This window comes from Piliocolobus tephrosceles, chromosome 17 (assembly GCF_002776525.5).
Source record: "Piliocolobus tephrosceles isolate RC106 chromosome 17, ASM277652v3, whole genome shotgun sequence".
Classification (NCBI taxonomy): Eukaryota; Metazoa; Chordata; class Mammalia; order Primates; family Cercopithecidae; genus Piliocolobus; species Piliocolobus tephrosceles.
This window is the reverse complement of record NC_045450.1, coordinates 5,277,416-5,289,584: the sequence shown is the minus strand read 5'-3', so window position 1 is coordinate 5,289,584 and position 12,169 is coordinate 5,277,416. Positions and strand designations below refer to the sequence as shown.

The window sequence follows — 12,169 nt, the reverse complement described above, 5'->3', positions numbered from 1 at the left end:
GGGAGGGAGAGCATTAGGACAAATACCTAATGCATGTGGGGCATAAAACCTAGATGACGGGTTGATAGGTGCCGCAAACCACCATGGCACATGTATACCTATGTAACAAACCTGCACATTCTGCACATGTATCCCAGAACTTAAAATTAAAAGGAAAAGAAAAAGGAGTGGAAAGGTATACCCCAACCCTTCCCAGTGTTACCTCTGAGAAGCAACACCAAGAAACGCAAATCAAAGGCAAGTTTTGTTTCTGTTTTCTATATAAATTCTTTCTTTCTTTCTTTCTTTCTTTCTTTTTTTTTTTTTTTTTTTTGGACATACTGTCTCGCTCTATTGCCCAGGCTGGAGTCCAGGGACACAAGCTTGCTGCAACCTCCTCCTCACTACAACCTGCTCCTTCTGGGTTCAAGTGATTCTCTTGCCTCAGTCTCCCAAATAACTAGGATTACAGACATGCACCACCAAGCCCGGCTAACTTTTGTATTTTTTGTAGAGACAGGGTTTCACCAGGTTGGCCAAGCGGGTCTCAAACTCCCAGGCTGCTCGCCTTGGCCTCCAAAAGTGCTGGGATTATAGGTGTGAGCCACCACAGCTGGCCTGCATTGCTTGAATTCTTTACAAATGAACAAATAATAATTTGTATTTTTAATAAGCAGAACAAAAAGTAAGAAGTTAGACTCAGACCACAGGACCCTCCCATCTGGCCTAATTGCAAGAGTTCAAGGCAGGAAAGGCAGAAGCCAGGGGCTTACCCCTCCATCAGAACAACATAGAACAGAGTCAAAAAAAAAAAAAAAAACATGAATGGATGAGTCAAGAGGGCTGCAGCCGTCCCCTCCCGGGCACCCACACCTTGCAATTTAAGTCGACAGGCTTTCAAGTCACAGAGTCTTCCTCCCCAGTGACTAGCAAGGACACAAGCCCTGGCCAGGCCCCCTCCAGGAGGGTGGTCTGAAGGACAAGGTGGGGTGCACAGTCAGGGGTGGCAGGAGGAAAGGGGGACACGAAGCCAAGGAAACCAGGGCACCCCATGCTTCCTGAAGGCCACCAGAACAGGTGCTACATAGAGCCCCTATGAACCTGTTTCTACAACACCCTAAACACAAGGAAAAGGAAAAGAAAGAAAATGCACAAAGCCCAGCCTCACCCGGAGCAGGCTGAAGGTGTGTGACTTTGTCTTCATGTCCTTTGGAATTGGAAATCCAAGCTTCCTCTTCTGTGCCTTTAAGGTCCTGGTTGCTGTCCCACACCTCCCTTCTCTTCCCTCCTCCCCTTGTTCTAACTTTTTTTTTTTTTTTTTTTTTTTTTTTGACGGGGTCTTGTTTTTTCACCCAGGTTGGAGTGCAGTGGCACAATCTCAGCTCACTGCAACCTCCACCTCCTGGGTTCAAGCAATTCTCCTGGCTCAGCTTCCCGAGTAGCTGGGATTACAGGTGTCCACCCCATGCCCGGCTAATTATTGTATTTTTAGTAGAGACAGGCTTTCACCATGTTGGCCAGGCTGGTCTCGAACTCCTGACCTCAGGTGATCTGCCCACCGCAGCCTCCCAACGTGCTTTGATTACACATGTGAGCCACCGTGCCCGGCCCTCTTGTCCTAACTCTGCCATCTCTTTGCAGTCTCTCCCAAGCAGCTTTTCCTGGGCCTGCCCTGCCCCCTTCCAGAGCTGCACTCTCAGACCACCCCACCACGCCCCGCACTCCCCCAACCTCACACTCACCCCTGGCCCATGCCCCGGGGCTCTGATCCTCAGCTGGTGAGGTCTAGAGGGTCAGAGGGAGCCAGACTCCTTAGAGAAGCTAAGGCAGGAGCCCTGTGCTAGGCTGTGGGTAACCTGCCCCCTTCCAGCTGGGGCTGAATAGAAGGGGAAAGGCTGCCCCCAGAATACAGGGCTCTCAGAGGCTCTGGGGATCTGTGCTGGCAGTCAGGAGGACTGTCACCTCAGCACAGTTGCCTGCAAGGAGGACTGTGCAGGAAGCTGCATGTTGCTCAGAGAACAAAAAAAGGAAATTAAATGCACCATCTGGTTATTAGCAAGAGCTTTTGAGGCAGACACTTAAATATGCATGCCTAGACATTATAAAACTTGGGGGAAACGTTAATTCCAATAACGCCAGTTCCTGTGCTTGCAGAAACCGTGCTTTTCTCTCCCTTCCTAGTCATTTGGAGGTCCCATCCCTCAGAGTAGCAGCGCCAAGACAGCTAACCTCACTGGGTTTTGTAAGCTGTGCAAGGTGAGATCCCAAGCCCTTGCTTGGACACCCATCTTAGGAAAATGCTTAGAACAGGGCAACAAGTTGCCATGTCCTCCCTCCTTTCTCTTCCTCATACAAAAATCAGAAAGCACACTCGCCCAGTGCCCAGCCACAGTGGTGAGGAAACCCCACTCAAAATCCTGGGCAGTGCCCCTGATACCAAAGACCTGCAAAACTGGGACTCGCCTGCTGCACCCCTAGCCCAGAGTTGTGTACATTTGAAGGGTGGCTAGACTCACGGTCCCCTGGGACGTCAGGGTGGTACAAAGTCCTCTTAACCTAAGACTCTCAGGGTACAAGGATCAGCAATTTTTTTCTCTTGAGGGCCAGATGGTAAAGAGTTCAGCTTTGCAGGCCATAGAGTCTCAGTCCCAACTATTCAATTCTCCATTGCAGCAGGAAAGCAGACATAGACAGTATGCACTGAAATGGGTGTGGTCATGTTCCAATAAAACTTTATTTGTATGAACAGCAGGGGGCTGCTTCTGACCTGTGGGCTGTAGCCTTCCTCCTCTGCTACAGCATGATCTCCAAGGATCGATACATCTTGTAGACCAGCACCTGGCAGAGAGGAGCTGCTCAGATACTTGGAGAAAGAATGGAGAAGGCAAACAGCCCGCCGTATGCAGAGGTAAGGGTCTCCCAGTAGCACCATCCTTTGCCATCTCATGGCAAGAAACAGGACCACAGCAGGGCTCTCCATCCATCAAGGTTGGGTTCTCCTCCGAGGAAATGTGATAATGGGACAGCAAGCATCGTGGAAGGATAGGGGCTTTGGAGTCCCACAAACCACAGTTTGCAAGACCAGGAGTATCCTGCACACATCCTGGGTAGGTGCTGGAGCATGTTGACTAAGAGTGAATCTTTTCCCCCTCCTCCCTCAACTGGCCTCCATTAAACTTCCAGCAACAATGTGGTGTATGTACACAATGGAATACTATTCAGCCTTCAAAAAGAAGGAAATCCTGCCATTTCAGACAACATGGATGAGCCTGGAGAATATTATGTTAAGTGAAATAAGAAGCCAGGCACAGAATGAAAAATACCACATGATCTCACTTATATGTGGAATCCAAAAAAGTTGAATTCGGCCAGGCATGGTGGCTCATACCTGTAATCCCAGCACTTTGGGAGGCTGAGGCCAGCAGATTGCTTGAGCCCAGGAGTTCGAGACCAGCCTGTACAACATAGCAAGACCCCATCTCTCCAAAAAATACAAAAATCAGTGGAGCGTGATGGTGCACACCTGTAGTCCCAGATACTCAGGAGGCCAAGGTGGGAGGTTTGATTGAGCTTGGGAGGTCAAGGCTGCAGTGAGCCAAGATCACACTCCTGCACTACAGCCTGGGAAACAGAATGAGATTGTCTCAAAACAAAGAAAAGAAAAAAAAAAAAACAAACAAAGAAAAAAGTTGAATTCATACAAGCAGAGCAGAATGATGGTTGCCAGGGTGGGGAAGTGGGCAGATGCCCATCAAAGCACACAGAATGTCATTTTTAGAGAGGAAGAATAAGTTCAAGAGATCCATGGGATAGCATGGTACCTATAGTTAATAACAACATATTATACACTTAGAAATCACTAAGAGAGGAGTTTTTTTTTTTTTTTTTTTAGATGGAGTCTGGCTCTGTCGCCCAGGCTGGAGTGCAGTGGCCGGATCTCAGCTCACTGCAAGCTCCGCCTCCCAGGTTTACACCATTCTCCTGCCTCAGCCTCCCGAGTAGCTGGGACTACAGGCGCCAGCCACCTCGCCCGGCTAGTTTTTTGTATTTTTTAGTAGAGAGGGAGTTTCACCGTGTTAGCCAGGATGGTCTCGATGTCCTGACCTCGTGATCCACCCGTCTCCGCCTCCCAAAGTGCTGGGATTACAGGCTTGAGCCACCATGCTCGGCCTAGAGAGTAGATTTTTTAAGTGTTCTCACCACAAAAAAGTAAGTCTGGGAGGTGATGACTTAGCCATTTCATAATGTATACATATGTCAATCACATTATGTTGTATACCCTTTTGTACATAATTTTTGTCAATTCAATAAATTCAACAACTCCAAAAAAGAAGATATTCTCTTTACAAAAGTAATTATTAAAAATAAAATCCAGAATTTTTTTTTTTTTTTTTTTGACACAAAGTCTTGCTCTGTCACCCAGGCTGGCTAGAGTGCAGTGGCATGATCTCAGCTCACTGCAACCTCGGCCTCCTGGGTTCAAATGATTCTCCTGCCTCAGCTTCCCAAGTAGCTGGGATTACAAGTGTGTGCCATCACACCTGGCTAATTTCTGTATTTTTAGTAGAGACAATTTCACCATGTTGGCCAGGCTGGTCTCAAACTCCCGACCTTGGGTGACCCACCAGCCTTGGCCTCCCAAAGTGCTGGGATTACAGGTGTGAGCCACTGTGCCTGGCCAGAATATAAAAGATTATTTAATTCAATGAAAAATTAAAACATAGATTATTTCTATAAGTGGTCATTGTTCTAATATGTTTCGGTAAAAACAGTCTCCTTACCTAGCCACAATTAAACGGGTAATTGACATTTGATTGGATTTTGATAAAGTTTTCAAATCATAATTGACTTTTCCAATGTACAGTAAAATGTTTTTGAAAATGTTTCATAAAAATTAATATTTAAAAATTGTCAGGCACGGTAGCTCATGCCTATAATCCCAGCACTTTGGGAGGCCAAGGTGGGCAGAGCACTTGAGGTCAGGCATTTGAGACCAGCCTGGCCAAACCTCACCTGTACTAAAAAAACAAGAATTAGTCGGGCGTGGTGGCGCACACCTGCATTCCCAGTTACGTGGGAGGCTGAGGCAGGAGAATCCCTTGAACCTGGGAGGTGCGTTCCCCAGGCTTAGAGCAAAATCCCCATCTTGTCTGTCTCTACTCTCATCCCAGGCAATCACAGTCATTTCCATAGCCTCAACCACCATCTACCTGGGATGTCTCCCAGGCCCCAGCGAGTCTCCAGCCCAGACCTGCCCTCCCAGCCCCAGACCCACCTGTCCTGGCCCACATTGCCTCCTGGGTTCCAAGCAACCTCAGTCAATGAGTCCAACATCAACTTCCTGTTCTTGCCTGACACTGGAGCCCTGAGGTCAAACTTGACCCTTCACCTCCAGTACCTAATAGGTCCGTAAGGCCTTTGGAACATACTCCACGAACATTCCCCAAATCAGGCACTGCACTCCACACATCTCCAGCACCATCATATGAGTCACCAGCATCCCTGGCAGGGACCCCTGTCCCAGCCTCCAACTCATCTCCTTCCTGTCCCTTGAGTTCTGTGTCACATTCCAGAGGCCACTAAAAGAAACAATGACCACCTTCATGAAATTAAAAGAATTGAGACATTTCCCTATGGTCCAAAGTCTTTCCAACTGACAAATACACACCAAGATCCAGCCTGCTGGCCCTGCGGTTAAATATTCCTGAAATAATTAAAGCCCAGGGCAACACGGCCCCCATTCCACAAGTACTCCCAGCGCAGTGAGACTTGCTTCTCTGGAGGGGCTTGAAATGTCCAGTGTGTACCCTGCCCCCCTCTGTCGTAGCTAACAGGAACGTGCTCCGCGTCTTCTTCCTGCTCAAAGGACCGTCCACCAACTTGCACAGGCAGCACTTTCGGCCAGGGGAGGATGTGAGAATTTCCCACCATTTCCCACTTACGCACTGCATTCCTCAGGAGCCTGCCTCACAAATTACAAGAGCGCCACGGGAGACACACCGCATTCCAGCGGGTGGCCATGTCTCCGTGTCAGCTTGAAAGATCGTTGCCAGGGAAATACCTTTATCTCGGTAGAGAGAGCTTTAGCCTGTGTAGTCCAGCTGTGCTCAAATGGAAATCCAAACACCCAGATGTTGGTCCAAACACCCTGTCCTGGGGAGCCAGCCGGCTCTGCAAGTCCCCAGCGTGGGAATAAACTGGGTGGGCCACCTGCCCTGCCTGCCCACGTCCCTGTCTCCTGGAATCTTGGACCCTGAGAACCAGGGGGATGTGGTGGGGAACAGGCGAGTCTTGTGCAGAAAGCCAAGATGCCACCCAAATCCACTCTGCAGTCGAGGTGGGTGATATTCTGCTCTGCACCGCACCAGTGCATCAGGGGACGGAGGATGAAGTCTACACAATTCAAATGTAAAAAGATATTGCCCAAGTATTTTGTGCTTTGTCCATTACAATGCTATGCCCAGCCCAGCACAGTGGCTCACACCTGTAATCTCAGCACTTTGGGAGGCCGAGGTGGGCGGATCACCTTAGGTCAGGAGTTTGAGAAAAGCCTGGCCAACATGGTGAAACCACATCTCTACTAAAAATACAAAAATTAGCCAGACGTGGTGACAGGCACTTGTAATCGCAGCTACTCGGGAGGCTGAGGCAGGAGAATCATTTGAGCCTGGTAGGGGGAGGTTGCTGTGAGCGGAGATTATACCACTGCACTCCAGCCTGGGCAAGAGAGCAAGATTCTGTCTTAAAAAAAAAAAAAAATTAAAAATAAATGCTATGCACAGCATTTTCCATGTACTGTCTTATTATCTCAGTAAATCACATATAACCTTCCTATGAAAGTGTATCTCATTGATCTCCATTTTATAGATGAGAAAACTGAGGCCCCTGGAGTAGTATTAATTTCCCAAGACTGCATTGCTCCTAAAGGGTACAGCAGGGACCCAAGCTCGACACTCTCACCCTCAAACGTTTCCACAAGTGTAGACCAATGGCTCTCAATGGGGGTGGTTTTGCTCATGCACCACTCCCTTGCCCCATGGCATGTGAAACCGTCTGGAGACATGTGGGGTAGACAGAACTGGGAGGGGACAATGGCACCTAGAGGATGGAGCCGTCTGGAGACATGTGGGGTAGACAGAACCGGGAGGGGAGAATGGCACCTAGAGGATGGAACCGTCTGGAGACATTTGGGGTAGACAGAACTGGGAGGGGACAATGGCACCTAGAGGATGGAGCCGTCTGGAGACATGTGGGGTAGACAGAACTGGGAGGGTTTGGGGTAGACAGAACCGGGAGGGGAGAATGGCACCTAGAGGCTGGAGACCAGAGATGCTCCTAACCATTCCACAATGCACAGGACGACCCCACCACCACCACGAATGGTCTGACCCCAAATGTTGTGACTGTGCCAAAGCTGAGAAACCCAGGGTTCTCCCCAGCAAGAAGGGAAAATACCTGCCACGTGGATGAACCTCTGCAGGAGCCCCAGGCTGACAATAACCTTCCCGATCTGGTTTCAACCCTGGATGCTTTTACCTGGTGCGCCCATCAGGGATTTCAGGGACTCCCGTGAGTTATTACCCTTGAATGCTCAGTTCTGCCTGACAACCCAGAAATCTCTGCTGAGGTGCCTGGTCTCAGGGAAGGTTGATTGAATGGTTGAGGTTGATAACCAAATACCTAAGAGAGACTTTTCTCTCCTTCCAGGAAGAGCTGTGGGTCACACACATCCTGGGATTATTTACAAGGGGTCAATGAAGGCTTGGAGAACGCCAGGTTTTCTATGCCTTCTCAATGGGGTGGGTGTTGTGGATACACAAGAAGCCTGTGAAACTTCTGACACGGGCAGAGAATCAACGCCCCTCACCCTCCACCATAAACAGATGCCCTGCAGCAGGACTGGGCACTCAGGGGCTCCTGGGGTCTCGATTTACCTGCTAAAACACCCTCTAGCCACCACCAAATAAAGCAACCCCTTGCCACCCAACCACAAGAGCACAGCCTGGGAGCCACTCCAAGGGACACCCAGTCACATTAAAACCTCAGCCATCCAGAGCACCAGGCCTGGTGATGAGAAAGAACACTTCATCCTTAAAAGCATCTGAATGCCCATGCTGCTTCTTGCAGAGAAAAGTCCAAAATAATCTGCTATTAAAGAACGAGGATGGTTTTGACGTTTTTACCAAGCTAATGGTCTACGCAGACAAAATCTCATAAAAGGGCACTCTGTTCTTCTTGATCCACTCAGACACGGCCTGTGAGTGAAGAAACGGGCTCTCCTCCTCAAAGAAACCACTGCCGATCCTCACACCAGCCTGACGCTGCCTCACGGGTTCTTCAAACAGAGTATTCCCATAGAAACTAGAAAGGAAGAGGAATGTGTCCGGCGGGCATTATGGGCAGCGGGCCAAATTTTAAGTTTGAAAATCAAGATTCCCTCTTTCTGAGGGGCCGCCGGACTGAGCAGATACAGGCACCCTGAAAAGAGGGTACCCTATCCAGACTCAGGAAACAAACACGGTGTCTGTTCAGTTCCTCCATCACCCTTCAGTTCATGGGATTCCCATTTCCCTTTGTAGACCAAAAAATTCAGTGGGGTTTCTGCCTTTTAAATATTTCCTTATCAATATATAATCCTTTTAGTCTGCGGAAAGCATTTTAACATGGAGATTCTGGCTTAAGACCCTTGTGGGTCTGTCTCTCTCTCTTTTCCTTGAGACAGGGTCTCGCTTTGTCACCCAGGCTGGAGTGCAGTGGCACGATCACAGCTCACTGCAGCCCAACCCTCCAGGCCCTAGCAATCCTCCCACCTCAGCCTCCCCAGTAGTTGGGACTACAGACACACACCACCATACCCGGCTTTGTTTTTTTGTTTCTTTTGTTTTGTTTTGTTTTTTGATAGATATGAGGCTTCACCACTTGCCAGTTGCTCAGGCTGGTCTCAAACTCCTGGGCTCAAGCAATCCTCCCCACTCGGCCTCTCAAAGTGCTGGGATTACTGGCTTGAGCCACCATGCCAGGCCAAGAACCTTGTCTCTTGTGATGCACCCCAGAACAAAACATCACTGCAAAAACACACCAAAGCATGAGTTTCAGTCCTAAGTCCCATTTATCCACCATAGGCTATGTGCCAGGCACAACGCTGAGTGCTTTCTACAGACGAGCTTCCTTTAATCCCAGCAGTAACAGCCCCACGGAATGGGGCCTGTTGACAGACTCATTTGCCACTGAAGACAGTAAGGCTCAGAGAGGGTACGTGACTTGTGCCATGTCAGTCAGCTAAGGAGGGGCAAAACCAGGATGCAAACCCCAGCCGCCTGGCTCCAGACCCATGTTCCCAAGGTTCCACTACACTCGGTCACTTCACTGCATTCTGATATCCTGGTCTTTGGCAGAGTCCACATAAAAGAGGGAGGTAGAGGGACTGACAAGGACTTCACACAATAAAGTTTCCCAGTGTTACGCTACCACTGTAATTGTGTCCCCAACCAGGACCTCTCCCTTCTCATCCTTTCCGTGATGGGCCCTGGGAAACCTTCCAGAGAACTGTCCTTCTTCTCCCGGGATCTCAAACAGAATTCACCTGAGTTCAGTGTCCAGGTGACCCAAGCTCTGAATGCAGTAACGTGCACAGGGAGATAAGGATGTCACCATGACCAAGCCTCCCAGACAGCCGCCGGCAGCAACTCCAAGCCTGGGCAGGGGGACTCTGATGCAATCCACGGCGAGGAGGGCTGCCCGTGCTGCCTAAATGGGTTCAGAATTGAAGGCCGCCCTCTCTCCCATGTGGGGCTCATTAACCACCAATCAAATTATTAAGACAAGCCCAGCTGAGCAAATGGCCAAACATAAAAACATTTGCAAGGAACAAAGAGGTCAACCCCATTATCCATCAAAAACCATCAAGGTGGCAGCCGTCACTGAGCGGTACAGTTCTCCAGGGGGCCCTCGTCTGCCCTCCAAAGCCATGTGTCTCCCCAGCGGAAGGCCAGCAAAGCCACACAGGAAGACTTGGGGGTAGGAAAGCAGAAAGTGAGCCCCAGGAGGCCAGGCTGGCCATGGAGCCCCATCCCACACACACAGGCCGGGTGACTCAGGGGCCCACGTGTGCGGGACACGGGGCGTTCACAGCACAGCGCCCCGGGGGATGCGAAGAACTTTGCCTCTCTATCCCTCTCTGTGGGAATGGAAAGAGGAGAGCGATTTCTGGGATGGAAGCCATCGGCCTCCTCTCAACTCTCGCTGCCCAACCAGAATGGGAAGAAAAACAGGAAGATGCGGGGCAGGTGAGGAGCTGGGTGAGCGCCGCCAGCCCGCAGCCCAGCAGAGCGGGGCTTGGCCAAGCCTGGCGCCAGGGACTTCCCCCGTACCCCCTCCCCTCCACAAGCCCCTCGCCAGGTGAGAGGCACCGACAGAGTCCCAGACAGGATGCCCAGCGCAACCCCCGCCCCTTCCCCTGCTGGGGACCCCGAGACGCGGGGCTCCCCCTCCCCTTTTAACCAGCCGCAGAGTCCAGCGGGTCCCACGGCCAGGGACGTCGTGGGAGACATCAGGAAGTGGAAGCCACACACCCGAGAAGGGGCAGCTGGCGTCTCGGAGGCCGTCACGAGCTGTCACTCCGCGCCCGCAGGAGTTGCCGCTCAGTTACCAACTTCAACCCAGGGCCGGCCACGGAGCCTCCCGCCGCCCCCACCCTGCGCCCCCCGCGCCCCCGGACCCCCGCGCCCCCCTCACTTACTCCTCTGCCGTCGCCACCTGTCTGGGTGCCGGTCTCCTCCCTGCCTGGCCGCGGCGCGTCCTCCCCGTCCTCGGGCTGTGCGCTTCCCCCCTGCAGCCCCAGCCGCAGCCTCTTCTCCTCGGGAGGGACATCGTCCTCCTCCCTCCTGGGCCGGCCGTCCCTGCCTCGGGGCTTGCCCGTGGCTTCGGAGCTGCCGGAAGGGCTGGCCATGGCTCCGGGGGCTCTACCTGCACTTGGGGAAGAGGAAGCACCCGGCGCGAGCGGCCTCTCGGCGGAGCTGGGGCGTCTGAGCGCGGGCTCGGTGCGTCCGCGCGGCGCGGAGCTGGGCATCGGGGCCGGCGCGGGCTCCTCCGCGGGCCGCTCCTGGCTCTCTGGCGCCCTCTGCTGGCCTCTCGCGAGCACCGCGGACACTCCGGGCCCGAGCCTGCGCCGCGCTCACCTGCCCCGGCCCAGGCTGTCGCTGTCCCCTGCCCGTGGCCAGGCCCTGCACCTCCTCCCTGCCCCAGCCAGTTGCATCCCCATGGTCTCCCTGCCTCAGGGAGGAGGGAAGAGAAGGGACGCCCCGAGAGGGTGGACATCGGCCACAGCCTCCTTGTCTGCTCTTACCCTGTGTCTTGCATGATTTGAAGGTGGTGGGAAAACCGAGGCTGCTCAAAACTCGTGGAGAATTCCGCCTGCAGGATGACATGAATGCATCTTCGCATTGCCTGCCAACAGATATTTTTTGAGCGTCACTGTGGACAGGCGCGGTGATGGGGGAGGGGATATTGTGGTGAACATGACAGGCATTGCCTTCACCCAGTGGGGCTCAGCGCTAGGTGAGAAGGCATTGAGAATGGATATTGTCAGTTGGGCAAACGGAGGCCAAGGAGAAGTGCTGGGTGCATGGGAACTGAAAAACACAGGAGGCTCAGCAGGTCTTGGAACTGGGAGAGGGACAGCGGCGGCGGCTGTTCCAAAGGAAGCAACAGCTGAGAGATGTCTCCGAGTTGTTCTCAGCCCAGTGGAGGGTGTTCAGGCAGAGGGAATAGCGTGTGCAAAAGCCCAGAGGCTGGGAAAGAAGCAGAAAGAGAACTGTGGGGCTGGAGCGTGGTGGGCAGACAGATTGGCTGGGACCCGACCGTGCAGGGACAGAGGAGATAGGGGATCCTTGTGGGCCCCCAGCCAGGGCTTAGGCACAGAGACAATGCAGGTAGGCAAAGGGAGGAGATGCGGAGAGATATTTTGGAGGCAAGCACCGATGAATGAGCCCAGGACGCACCCTTAGTGTCAGTGTGGGGCTCCTTCCTTGGCTGCGTGATGAGCTGAACTGGGGGTATTTTCTGGACATTGAGGTGCTACACCCAGAGTCCAGGACAGGCTAAGTGGCCACCAGCAGCTCCTGGCCTACCTCAAAAGCAGGAGAGACAGGGGAGGCTGGGGAGGCTGGGGAGGTCAGGGAAGCAGAGGAGG

The 12,169-nt window shown here is 52.2% G+C and overlaps 1 pseudogene across 1 annotated transcript in view; it reads right to left on the bottom strand.

Moving 5' to 3' along the window:
* Positions 1-11,510, bottom strand: part of LOC111551723 — a 370,929-nt pseudogene extending 359,419 nt beyond the window's left edge. The window contains exon 1 of the transcript XR_004228571.1: positions 10,718-11,510. The product of XR_004228571.1 is annotated as a dapper homolog 3-like (transcript). The remainder of the gene's footprint in view (positions 1-10,717) is intronic.
* Between the last annotated feature and the right edge of the window lie 659 nt (positions 11,511-12,169).